This window comes from Plectropomus leopardus, chromosome 11 (assembly GCF_026936395.1).
Source record: "Plectropomus leopardus strain MGB_pleo_1.0 chromosome 11, ASM2693639v1, whole genome shotgun sequence".
Lineage (NCBI taxonomy): Eukaryota > Metazoa > Chordata > Actinopteri > Perciformes > Serranidae > Plectropomus > Plectropomus leopardus.
In genome coordinates, this window is record NC_142186.1 from 33,789,351 (window position 1) to 33,802,271 (window position 12,921).

Below are 12,921 nucleotides of genomic sequence, written 5' to 3' on the forward strand. Positions count from 1 at the left end.
TTTTATTATCATCCCCATTATTTCCCGCGGAGGTGGATCTCGCCCCCCCTCCCCCCTCCTCCTGCCCGCGCTGTGCCTCGCGCTCGCCATTCCTCGCGTCAGATGCAATATGAACTTAAAACATGCCTGCTCTAAAAACATATACCGCCACCAAGACCCTCCCCTTTATGACACGATGCAGGTCTGTTTTTGTCTCCACCCTCAAAAAAAAAAGAAAAAAAGAAAAAAGAAAGCTCGTGAATGAGCATCAACTTCTCTCCTGGATCCAAATCTGAACCTTTTAAGTTTGATTCCGGGATTTGATTTTGGATTTGAAATTAAAACAAGCAGGATTATGAAATATTTGCATCCACCCTCATGTAGCATCAAATCTGATGCTCGGGTTCATAATTAATTTCCCTAATTACACACACGATGGGCGTCTCCGCGCACGCAGCCTCTGCTGCAGGACTTTGACTCGTCAAGTGCGTCGTTTTGAGCCCCGTTTTTGGCCCATGTGGGATTATAAAAAGTTTCGTGTAATCTTGTCTGGCTACCAGTATTCGTTTGACACAAAGCCCCCGGCGGAGACTGCGGCCTCCGCGCTGCGCCTGGATCAAGTGCGCACATCCACTATTCTCATTGTGTGCGTCTTTGATACAGAGGAGTCCAGGAATGTGACCAGGGGGGTGAAGACCGTGCAAATCAGCTTTTACTGTCACCGCCGAGCCCAGAGCCCGCAGACAAGAGCCAAGAAAGGGGGTCTGGGTCACTTGATTATCATAATAATCAGATCGCGGGGATAAAAATCTCCTTTGAATAAATTACCGCTTCAATAGGAGGCGCGACTGCCAAAGAGACAACTTTGTCAGCCCCCGGTTTGTTGTCGGGGGGTTCTCTCTGCCTACCAATGTCCCGGGCTCCCCTTTTCTTTCTCTGCACATTTTGGACGCTTTCCTGGAGATCAGACTCTAAATACGGCTACTGTTTCGGTCCTCCTCCCCTCCTCGCGCCCTCGCCGATGCCTGGTTACCGGCTCCGCGCGGGCAGGCAGGCGGGCAGGCCTCGAGCTCCTCTTGGGAAAGCGAAGTGGTTGGTGGTAGCTAATGGGCTAAGGAGCGGGCACAATAGACTGGGTGCACCATCCAGCCCACCTCCTCCTCCTCCCCTCCTCCTCCTCCTCCTCTCCCACCCATCATCCCTCTCTCCGGCTGCATGGGAACCCGGGCACCGAGGTGGACCCGGGGCCGCGCAGCATTGTGGTGCCACATCCCAAGTTCATTAGCACCCATCAGGCCATTCCTGCGGGGCTCTGCGGTTACACCCCCCTCCACCTCCTCCTCCCAGTCCAACCAGTTCACCCTGAACAGACCTGATTCAAATCCAGCTCCCCTCTTTCTGGATGAATCCTTCTCCATGAATGCAACTGAAATACTTCTGCAGGACTGACATGTTTTTTATTTTTTATTGTAGTGACCAACTGTAGTAATATTTATTTATTTATCCAGAAAAATTGATTTGACTTGACTTGATTTTTTTTCTTCAAGAGTGTCCTGCTTTAGACAACATGCAACAAAAATACAAAATCAAAATCAACAACTCCAAAACTAACAATATAAAACACAGATTCAAGTTATAGCACAAAGAAGAACTAAAAAAAAAAGACAACTAACAAAGCAGCTATGCTCTCTGACATAGATGACATACAAAAGTCCTGCAACTGTGCTTAATAAGTTAAATTATAAAAATAACTGCACATCTACTCAATTATGATTGCAACCATAACTTAAACCACAATAGAACCAACATTTCATTTTCCTAATGTCTCTAATCAGGGGCATTTCTAGAATTTGAGGAAATCGGGGGCTCCGTGTCACGGGGTGCTTTGTTTTTTATGCACTCTGGCACCTTATTTATTCTTAAAAACTGCTGCTTTTTAACTCTCCAGATTAATTATAAATGGTGATGTTAGAAATATCAGCAATATCAGGAAGTAGCATTATTAATAGAAGCATAATACTTTATAAATCATTAAAAAAAATATATTGACTTGCGTTGCAAATAAAAAATAAAATTGCGATTTTGATCAGTGATATATTATTTTTGAAGAATTTAATGCATTAACAGAATGACAGATTATTGGATTTTTTCTTTTATTATTATACCTTTTGTCGGTTTCGAAATATATATATATATGTATTTAGATCTGAGACTATGCCTAAAACATTTGGGGCTGAAGCTTCAGACTGTAATTAGTACATTTGTGAGTGTGTTTGTAACCAGAGGTGGAAAAAGTTTTCACCTCATGTAAAACAAGAAATGCAACAGTTATAAAATATTGCATTGGGTGTAAATGTTTTGCAGAATTCATATTTTAAGTGTTAAACCACACAGAATAGCTCTTCTCTTCACTGTGTTATTGGATGATTAGTGTTGTAGCTGTCGTGTAAATTGAAGCTCAAACATGAAGCTAAATTCGATACTGCTGGGTAGATAAATCTACATCATATTTTATATGATTTCAAATGTTTAGCATAAAAAATCCTGATCTGCAAAATAATTACTGATGTTTATTGTCAAATTGTAAAAAGATAAAATGGAAATACTTCAGTTAAAAACCTAAAAATGACAGAACTGCAGTTTATGAGAAAACCCGGTTTGTGCTAAGACCTCTGTGTCTGACTGCAGCTGTGAAAAACGAGACCATGAATGGTTTTAATTAATCAACAGAAAAATGATCAGCTGATAACTGAGTTATTGCTTTTCTGGTTCTGGCGTCTTAAATGTGAGAATTTGGTGATTTTCTGCATCATATATGACACTAAACTGAACATGTTTGACTTCTGGTCGAGTGTTTGAGTGTTGGTCAGAAAAAAAAGGACATTTAAAGACATCAGCGTCAGCAGTGAGAGAAATGGTGACTTTTCACTATAATGACTTTGTAAAGAAAATAAAATTGAAGTGATAATTTGTGCAGCCCTTTGAGGCGCGCGTTGTGATTGGGCTGTAATGAACTTTAACCTGACTAATCTGTAAAGCACTTTGTGTTGCCGTTGGGTATGAAATGTGCTGTAGAAATACATTTTGTGTTCCTGTTTTCTTACATTTTAAATCAGACTAAATGGCTGAATAATGCACAGTTGAATTATTCCTTTGTTTCAGGTCTAAGTGTCGCTACATTTAAACCTCGACTGCTAACAGTAGAGATATAAAAACTGTAAACTGTGATCCAGTCTGATCAACAAGTGATTTCCAGCTGAAGTGTCAGACTGTTGAGGCAGCATTCGGCTGCCAGCTGGATCACAAACACTCTGAGGTTCACAGAAAGTGTGCAGCCGGATTCATTCAGCAGATTTGAGGCGCCACACGCAGCAGCAGCAGCTCTGCAGCTGATATGTGACGTGACGATGAATGACAGAAAAAGCATGACGTGACAGTCTTCTGTCTGTTTTCTCTCACCGTCTCCAAAAACATACGTATTCTAAGCAAATGTTTGTGAATATTTATACTGTAATCAGTCATGCAGACATCAAAAAGCAGCAGAAAATGAACATTTAATATAAAGCTTTTAACCAACTGAACTCTCAAAAGCACATTTATCTCTCAGTCACAGCCTCTGCAGACCCTGCAGGCCGACCCGTCCTCCACAATCAACTCATTGTATTTAAGATGCACAAACAAATCCAAAAAATCTTTGTATTTTTTTTTCAAAATAATCACATTATTTTATTGTGAAGTGAGTTATATTTTATTAGGGCTAAAATGAGAGAACAGTGACATGAAAACAGTCCTGCTCCTGACTGTATGTTTTTGACTGCACTGTAAAGACACGTTAATGTCATGAAACCCAAAACACAAACTGCAGGCTTTAAAAAGACAACAGCGCCGAATTTACAGCCATCACACACATGATCACATGATCACCTTCAGTGCAGGATTGAATGAGGCGCTGCTGCATTTGACTGCATACGATTGTTGGGTGTTGTTAATATTTTGGAAACCTATGAAACATTTTAAAGGTCTTATTAATGACCATGTGACCACAACAGATGGAGTATTTACACATTAAAAAACACGTAATGTTGATATAACACACGCACAGATTCACTTGCAGTAAGATACGATCTGTAAGCTTGAGCCCTCTTTTTATTTATTTATTTTCTTTTTTAGTTGAAATTAGTATATCTTTTTTGTTTGTTTTTTGTTGGTGTTGTTGCTGTTTTTTGCTTTTGTTGTTCTGTTTTCTTTGTGTCATGCTAGTTTGCTTGCTGGCTTTTTGGAAAAACTTGATGGGTTGCATAAGGTGTGAGCTGTCATTGTGTTGTCTGATTTTCTGTTGTACTTGTAAATAATCATCAAACTTTAAAAAAGACCACAAACATATCAGGTGTATTCATACAAAAGAGGAGATTCTGAAAAACAAATGTTCCCCTCCAAAGGAAAAAAACCCAGAACATTTTGTATTTTTACAGACATTACTGATGCAGTAAAACTTTAGAAAAGACGAATAATTCAGATTTAGTTTTAGTCCCTTTAAAAACAAACAAACAAAACCTGTCAGTCAGATGTGGGCGCGACAGCAGCTTCCTGTTTAGTGAATGTAGTTGTGTTTACATTTGGATCTCAGATTGTGTCTTTAAAGCAGCAGCAGGAAGTGTTCACAATACACACACACACACACACACACACACACACACACAGTGAGCGGGTCCAGCTGCTGACCAGCATGTAAAACACTTCCATCAATGAAAACTAGAGCCAAACAACAACACAAAAAGACTGGTGGCGACGGTGCAGAAAGCAGCGAATGTTTCTCTGAATCCAAACAGCTTTTCTTCTCGTTTTCTGTCGGTTTGTTGTGTGAGTTGCGCTTTTTCCTGCGTGTAGAGGCAGAGCTCTCTCATCGAGGCTCAGCTTTATATTTATATCATTTAAACAAAAATCAGAGATCAGCAGGTTTCACTCTGCAGGAGGACAGACGTGATCTGTTGTGTGACAAACCGAGAATGAGGCTCATTTCCTGTTTTACCGTCCTACTTATGAAGACATAAGGGATGCACGGCGAGCTTTTTGGTTCTAAAAACGTTCTGAGAATTTTTTCAGCTTCAAGTTTTCTTTTAGTTCCCAGAATGTTCTTCTGAAAGTTTGGGCAACATTTTCTATAAACATCAGCTTTGAAAACGTTTCCCCTTTGCTCTCAGGCAACATTATGGGAACGTTTAATAAAAGAACATTCTCTGATCTGTCACCTCTCATCACCAGAACATCCTCAGAGCGTCGCAGTTCAAACATTACGTCTTAGTTAGTATTTAATGTTAGAGGAACATTATTTGAAATGATAAATATCCTTAAAACGCTCTTTGAACGTTAGATTAAAATGTTTTCTTTAAAATGTTATTGCAACTTGTAGGTAACGTTAGCCAATGTTGTGGAAACGTTCCCTGCTGGCTGCGTGCACCTTTCGGTATAATGACATCAGTGCTGATTTCCTTTGGCTGGATGAGTTGGCAGAGTTACTTTGTTACGTTTGGTGATTGAGCATTTAGAAAACGTATTTCCGGTCGATCACTGCAGCGATATCGTGATGGCGTCTTGCAAACCCGTGAGTGTTGGACACAATAACATGAACTCCAGGTCAGATATAAGAAGTGCAGCTCTGTTAAAAAATGCAAAAAATGAAAATATTTGTCTTTGCAAAAATCTTCCATTTGACATTTATATGAAGTGGTTACACCTGCAAACTCAACTTCACGCCACACAAATGTATTTAAGACGTTTTGATCATGTTTGGATCTTCTTCAGGTCAAAATGTTTGAAAAGATGAAACCAAACTGATATTTATACATAATGAACACTAATATAGGCTCAATATATATGAGCTCTGTGGTGTGTTAAACTGCCTGAAACACTCAGAGTAGTGAAACATCTGAAGTCAACGATTCAAATGATACAGAAAATACACAGAGGAAGTACATCAGGAGAGAAAAACACTGATCTCAAGGTCATATTACAAAACATCAAACATGTCTCAATGAATAAAAACATCATATCAAGACTTTTTACACCAAAATTCATCTTAATATCAAAATACTTCATATTGAAATCCATCATCAGTCACCTACGTTCAGATTTGTATTAAATGAAGGTGAAGGGAGAACAGAAGTATTCTCCAAAACAGACAAAAAATCGAATCAAACATTTGACCTGATGAAGATCCAGGAAGGATCTTAAATAGACTTGTGTGGTGTGGAGGAAATGTGCAGGTGTTTCCTTTTGTACACTATTTTTTGAAAACATGGCTCCTATGTGATGTGCATATAACTATTTCAACATTTATATTAACTTGGTGAATTATAGGAAGAAGGTTTGGTAAAGTTAAACAGACTTCACTGTAAAACAGCCACTTTTTGTCACACGTGATGAGAAAATCGTTTATTTTCATCCAAATTTGTACACATTCCCGGTGCGGTCTGTTTCTGAGGCTGGTGACGTCACAAACGCTGTGATGCAAATAAAAACAGGAGGACTCAACACTTCCTCCACATCTTGTAACGGTTAGGTTCTGTTTTCTCTGCAGAGGATTTAAACCTCAAACCTGCTGCTCACGATGCTCCGTCTGCTCACAACTCATGCTGTTCTCTGACTGAGACGTTTATTTTTCCACATTTCAGCATCAACTGGATGCTTGCCTTCAATTCTGTGCATTTAACTTGTGATTAAACCATAAAACAGCATGTTTTTCTGCAAGGATTTGTGAGATTGTGCAGCACAATTCTTGTATGAAATCGTGTCAGCAGGGGTCAAATACACTTCATACGGTCACTTTTCCTTCCATTCTTGATACTGAATGTGTCTTTGCAGTTTATTTGACTCATTTATGTTAAATTTCTGTTCCACATGACGAGCTTTACATGAAACAAACGGCTCTGGAGCAATGAGAAACAAACACCACAGATATTAACAGCGTGCTTTTTTTAAATGAAGGAAGAGAAAACTAACAGCATTTATTCACATCTCATTTGTGACAAATGAGCAGTGAGGCTGAAACAAAGAAATGTTGCACCCTGCACACCCACAGCTGCAAAATTTGTCACGTGGGACCTTTATTTTGAAATGTATTGGCCCGCACAGATTCACTAACTCCACTTTCATATTTTGAATTTCATCCATCAAGACATTTTTTGATGGTTTTTAAAACCTTGCTACCTGTTGTGCAGCTGCAGAGAAACTGCTGTAGTCACATCTCTGCTTCACCATCTCCCAGTATAACATCCCAGTATCCCCAGTGCACCAGTGTCCCAGTGTCAGAGACGTGCTCTGCAACTCAAAGCTCCGGATCTTTTGTCCCTCAAAATCTGCCCATATTGTTGGAGCTCCATGGGGGCCAAACAGCCTCCTTGTGCCAAACCAGACAGACTACCACCCCCCCCAACACGCACACACACACACACACACACACACACCAATGTCCGCCTAAAATGTTCATTAAACAGGGAGCAGTGATTGCAAATAAAAAAGACAAAAGAAAACATTTAGAAATGACAGAAAACATTTTTTTCTTTTGTCTTATTTTTTAAACATGAAATATTTTCCATTTTATTAAAAAAATAAACCTGTTAGCTGTGACACATTAAGTCTTGTAGGTTTGGCTCATAAATATTCTATCAGGGGTCAAAACTTTCATTTGTCCCAGGAGAATAAGAGCTCGTTTTTCCTTCTAAAAAGGAAGTTTTGTCTTTTTTTCTTTCTTTTTTTAGCCTTTAATTGTCTCTGATTGTCCTAAAAACCCTTAGTCTGACGCCTCCTGTCTGTGCTGCCATTTTGCATTTCCATGTCGCGCACACATCAGAGCAGCTTCAGGCTGTAACATGCAGCTGCTGCATCTCCACACTCACCTCCGAGATCTCCTCCTGCATCCTTTCCGTCTTTGAAAAAACCCCAAACCCCGAACAGCAGCATCAGGCTGCAGGCTGCAGGCTGCAGCGGGCTGCAGGCTGCAGGCTTCACTGCGGTTTCACAGCAGCCACATTAAAAAGGCTTTTGTCGGTGCCAAAGATAAACGCGGCCTGTAAAAAGACAAAACCTCTTTCTAAATGTGCCATAAAGCTGCAGCAGGATTCCTGCCGGCTGAGCGGCTGCAGGAAGGAGGGAAAAAAAGATCCGCTTTTGTTTTAAAAAGATGAAGAAAGAGAAAAAAGCATCCTGTAAAGCAACAAAAAAAACATGGCGGAGAGAGAAATCTCCCACGCCACAGTCATTACGGCTGCAATTAGAAACTAATTTGCATAAATGCTAATGAGTCAGAAATTCATGTCGGCGCTGGAGGAGAACCGTGGAGCTTTTCTTTTTTTTTCTGCATGTGAAGGAGAGAAGGATTTTCACACGCACGTTAGAGGCCCGAGCAGGCTTTTATTTTCTAAATGTTTCAGTTATTTAGGCTGCAGACATTTAATCATCAGGTTTGAATAAATCACAAACAAGATGTGAGACTTGCATTCGACATTATTTGTGTTTTACACCAACACACACTGATCCTCTTCCTGAAGAGATTCATAATGCACATCTCTTCTTAAATCATCACCAATTCATGTTTGACATACATTAATTTTTATCATGCAGAAATGCTGCATAATATCCCCCCTCTCTGCATATGCAAAATTTACTAAAACACATGCATGTGTGCTGTCTGCAGTTTATTGAATTTCCTCAATTTTCATTTACAGAAACAAACGTTTATAAAATCAAAAATGATTTAGGATTTCAAGAAATATTTGTAATGATTTTACCCACATTTTCATTTCCAGATAGTCACTGATGTTACATAAGCACAGCCACCCGTTTCAGCCTCAAACCTGCATCACAGCACAGTTTGCTGAAAATACAAGAGTCTATGTGTCTTTAAAATGTGATAAATGTTTCAAAGGTTTTGCTTCTCGTTTTGCATCTGAGCACATCACAGCTGCTTCACGGTGCTGATAGTTTTATTAACTGACCAGTTTTGTCCCACTTTTTAACTGATCCTTTATAAAAGTTCATCAGCTGTGATTACTGGCTTTATTAAAGGTCAGTAAATCATTGAATCATGATAACAGGGCTGGTTGAGTTTGATCCTCTCTGTTTAATAACAATGCTGTAAAATCTGACAACCTGAGTTAAAATTGAAAGGGGAAAGTAAATATACTTTTTAATCTGAACTTATGTTTACTTATCTTTTCATCTAATTGTTAAGTTCATTTAAAGTGTAGTCACATTTACTTAATTTTGTGAAGTTGTTGGAACTTAAAAATGAGACTTTCTTTTAGTAACTCCAGTAAATCAAGTAAGTCTGACTCACGATGATGAGGTTCGGAGATCAGCTCTGTTCTTTTTAAACATATTTCAGAAAATACAAGTATGACTGACTATAGTTTGCAGCCAATAGAAAACAGATATACAGCTCAGTAAACTTGGTTTACTGAAGCTGCTAAAAGAGAAAGATTTATTTAGTTAAACTTGTCATTTTTAAGTTGCAACAACTACAGAAAATTAAGTAAATATAACTAAATTATAAGTAAACTTAACGATCACTTATAAAATACATTAAAATCAATAGTCAAGCCTGCATTTACTTACTTTTTTCAATGCAATAGGTTTTTTTTTAACCCTTTGAAACCTGAGCAAATTGGTTTGATTTCTTAGAAGGCAATGAGAAACTCCACAGACAGAAAGTTAGAAGAATTTTTTTTTTTTTTAAAGGCTTTTCTTCCCGTAACATGTTTTTGGTTGTTGTTGTTGTTTTTTAAATAATTGTCTAATATGTCTCCCTCTTTTTTAAAAAAAGTTCATTTTCAGGTTATTTTCTTCATCATCTTTTTCTATTTTTTTGCAATTTGCAGAACAGTTCTTGTCAAGCTGGTCATTGCCTTTTCCCCCTGAGTTTTTAATAGAACTCAAGCCGCTGTGCTCAGGTTTCAAAGGGTTAAATAGTGAGAATCGTGAGAGGCGTCTAAAAGCAGCAGAGAAGAGAACTGATGTTGATCCAGATTTCGAAGAGTTATGTAAACTCATCTTGTCAGATTTTTGGAAATGTGGATAATTCACACTGAGGTTCTTTGTTTGTTGAAGGATTCATGTGAGGATCTTTCTGTTGAGTTTTAGGACATTTAATGGCAATTCAAAGTGCTTTACAGAGCTATAAAACATAAAAAAAATTATAAAACAATTAACAATAAAAGAGTAAAGAGACAAGATGTAGAAGGTAAAATCAATTACTCAATTATTAAAAAAAAATGAAAGTAAAAATAATCATTAAAATAGGAAAAGTGCAGACAAGAGGTGCAAAGATAAAATGATTATTTAAAGTTATATAAAAAACAGTTTTAGAATATGCTTGCAGTCATTAGTGGGTGCAGCTTAAAAATGGATGTTTTTAGCTTTGACTTTTGAATTTTAGAGCTAAAAAGATTCTAACATCCTGTTATTGAAGGAAATCTGGACTCTTCCTCAGTTTGGAAACTCGGAAGTTGTTAACAATGTCTGGTGGTCTAAAAATGAAATATTTATTACGTTTATTGACTTGTAATCTAAAGGCAGACTTCTTGTGTCACCATCATAGTTTTGCCTGTTTTTCGAGGCTCATGTTGTGGCTTTGAGCGCTCCTTCTGATGCTTCTCAGTTTTCTGAGGTGATTTCATGGTGAGATGTCAGTGAAATCGTGTGTGTTTGTTGGCTCGGCTGCTCAGTTGTGTGTCTGAGATGTTTGTTTCTTATCTCAGGGATTTGATGTTGTTTGTTTTTACTGTTTTGATATTGTGTTGTTTTTAGTATATTTATTGCTGCCTTTTTAATGCACAGAAATGTCTGTCAGATGTAAGGAGCTGGTTGTTGTGTGTCTGAGCTGCTGCTCGACTCTCAGGTGACATTGAGCAGGTGACGATGTTTTAGAGCCATCAGATTAAGGTAAAGAGGAGCTCTATTCTCCTCCTCCTCCTTCTCCTCCTCCTCCAGCTCCTTTGCTTCTGTCTGTGTCTCTTTTGTTTGTGGTGATGAGATGATACTCTGATTAATTGCTTCAAGCCGACATGCGCAGTGGAGCTGGGGGGTGACTGTGTGGAGGTATGATGACTGCTGTGTGTGTGTCTGTGTGTGTGTGTGTCTGTGTGTGTGTGTGTGAGAGAGAGAGAGAGAGATAATATATGCTCTCCATGCTGCTGTTTTGTCATTTAACAGCAATTAACCATTTCAAACAGAAGCAAATTTGTTGGTTTTCTTGCAAAAACATGGGGAGAAGGCAACAAGCTACTGAGCAAGACATGGCCTAAAAAATCAGAAAAAAGCAAACAAAAAAGAAAAAGTTACAAGAAGCCACCTGAAAGTAGAGAAAAAAAGGTGAAACACTTTATTCATCCCCGAGGGACAATTTGTGAGGCACGCAGAGCAGGTAAAAAACTATACATAACCACAATGACCTAAAAGGCAAGAAATAAAAGAAAACAATGAAGTGGGGGAAAATGCAATTAAAAAAGTGTTCATTATATATATGTTATATATATAATGAACACTATATAATGTTATTTTTTTCTGTAAGATAATTTTAAGTATAAAATTATTAAAATTATAAATAGAAGTTTGGGTTTTTTTCTCATTTTTTGATCATTTTTCGATAATCCTATCCTCTTTTTTAAAAAAAAGATTTTTATGTAATTTTTTTTTCATCTTCTACTAATTTCTTGCAATTTTGGGGGCATTTCTTTAGTTGCTTTCTCCAAGAAAGAAATCAAAGTAATTTGCTCAGGTTTTAAGGGATTACATATTGTGAAAGGCATCTGAATGCAGCACAAAAACTGATATTGATCCAATTTGCAAAGGGTTAAACATTTCTAACTTCAGTAACATCCATGTTTGTTTATTAGCAGTGAACTCATTTTAAATCTTTCTTTCTTTTTCTTTTTCTTTTTCTTTCTTTCTTTCTTTCTTTCTTTCTTTCTTTCTTTCTCTCTTTCTTTCAAGTTTTATTTGCATCTGGTTAATTTCATAAAGAGAAAAATAGGGAGATTAACTGTAGTTGTGCAGGGACAAGATTTTATTGATTATTGATGATTTAAGTAAAGTTAATTTCTCAGATTTTACAATAAATTTTAAAAAGTCAGTCTACATTTGTCTTACAGGTAAATTTGGCCTAAATCGAAGTGAAAACAGTTTGAAATAAATGTTATCTTCTATAATGTTCTTTGCATCTTCTGGTTTTTGGCGGTTTAAAGTTCACACGATAAATGTTCCGTCATTGGACTTTTTTTGTATCTGATGTGATGCGGTGTTTTGCAGTGTGGAGCTTCTTGTCTTTTATCTTGAAAAACGACACTTCAATAAAGTGACTGATGCTGGTGGATAAAGCGCTGCAGTGTGCAGGCTGCTGTGTGGAGGAGGAGACTTTCAGCTGCAGTTTGGTGTTTTTTAGGAAACTCAACAGGTCGTTTAGTCATAAAAACGCGTCCTCGAGTCTTAATTTTCGCCCATTAAAAAAAATCGAGACATTTCATCTGTTTCTTTCCCCGTTTTTCTCGCTGACTCACTAAAGCAAAAGGCGTTTATATTAATTTAATGGTTTAAATTTTTTTTTTTTTTTAAAAAAGAGGAAGGAGCACTTTGTTAGAAAGATCCATTTGGGCCAATTTTAACCTGTTTTTAGGTGAAATATATGTAAAAGTTTGAGCCAAACTAAAGACAAAAATCACGATCACATTCATGTTTGCAGCCTCTGAGCTCGAGCAGGTAGAAACGATGATTTTTGGACTTTTGAATGAACTCGGCAGTTGTGTGCAAAGATCTAAATATCGATTTGAAATATAAGAAAATAAAATATTAGTAAAAACGGTCCCAAATTTAAAGGAACTGTTTACATTTAGTAAACGGTTTCAGGTCAGCAGCCACATTTTTCCAGGCGGATCAATGAATCAAAAGATA

General features: G+C 37.8%; 1 long non-coding RNA gene across 1 annotated transcript in view; it reads left to right on the plus strand.

Annotated features, from left to right (window-relative positions):
* Window positions 1-12,921, plus strand: part of LOC148188328 (uncharacterized) — a 64,352-nt gene that overhangs the window by 42,939 nt on the left and 8,492 nt on the right. The window lies entirely within an intron of this gene.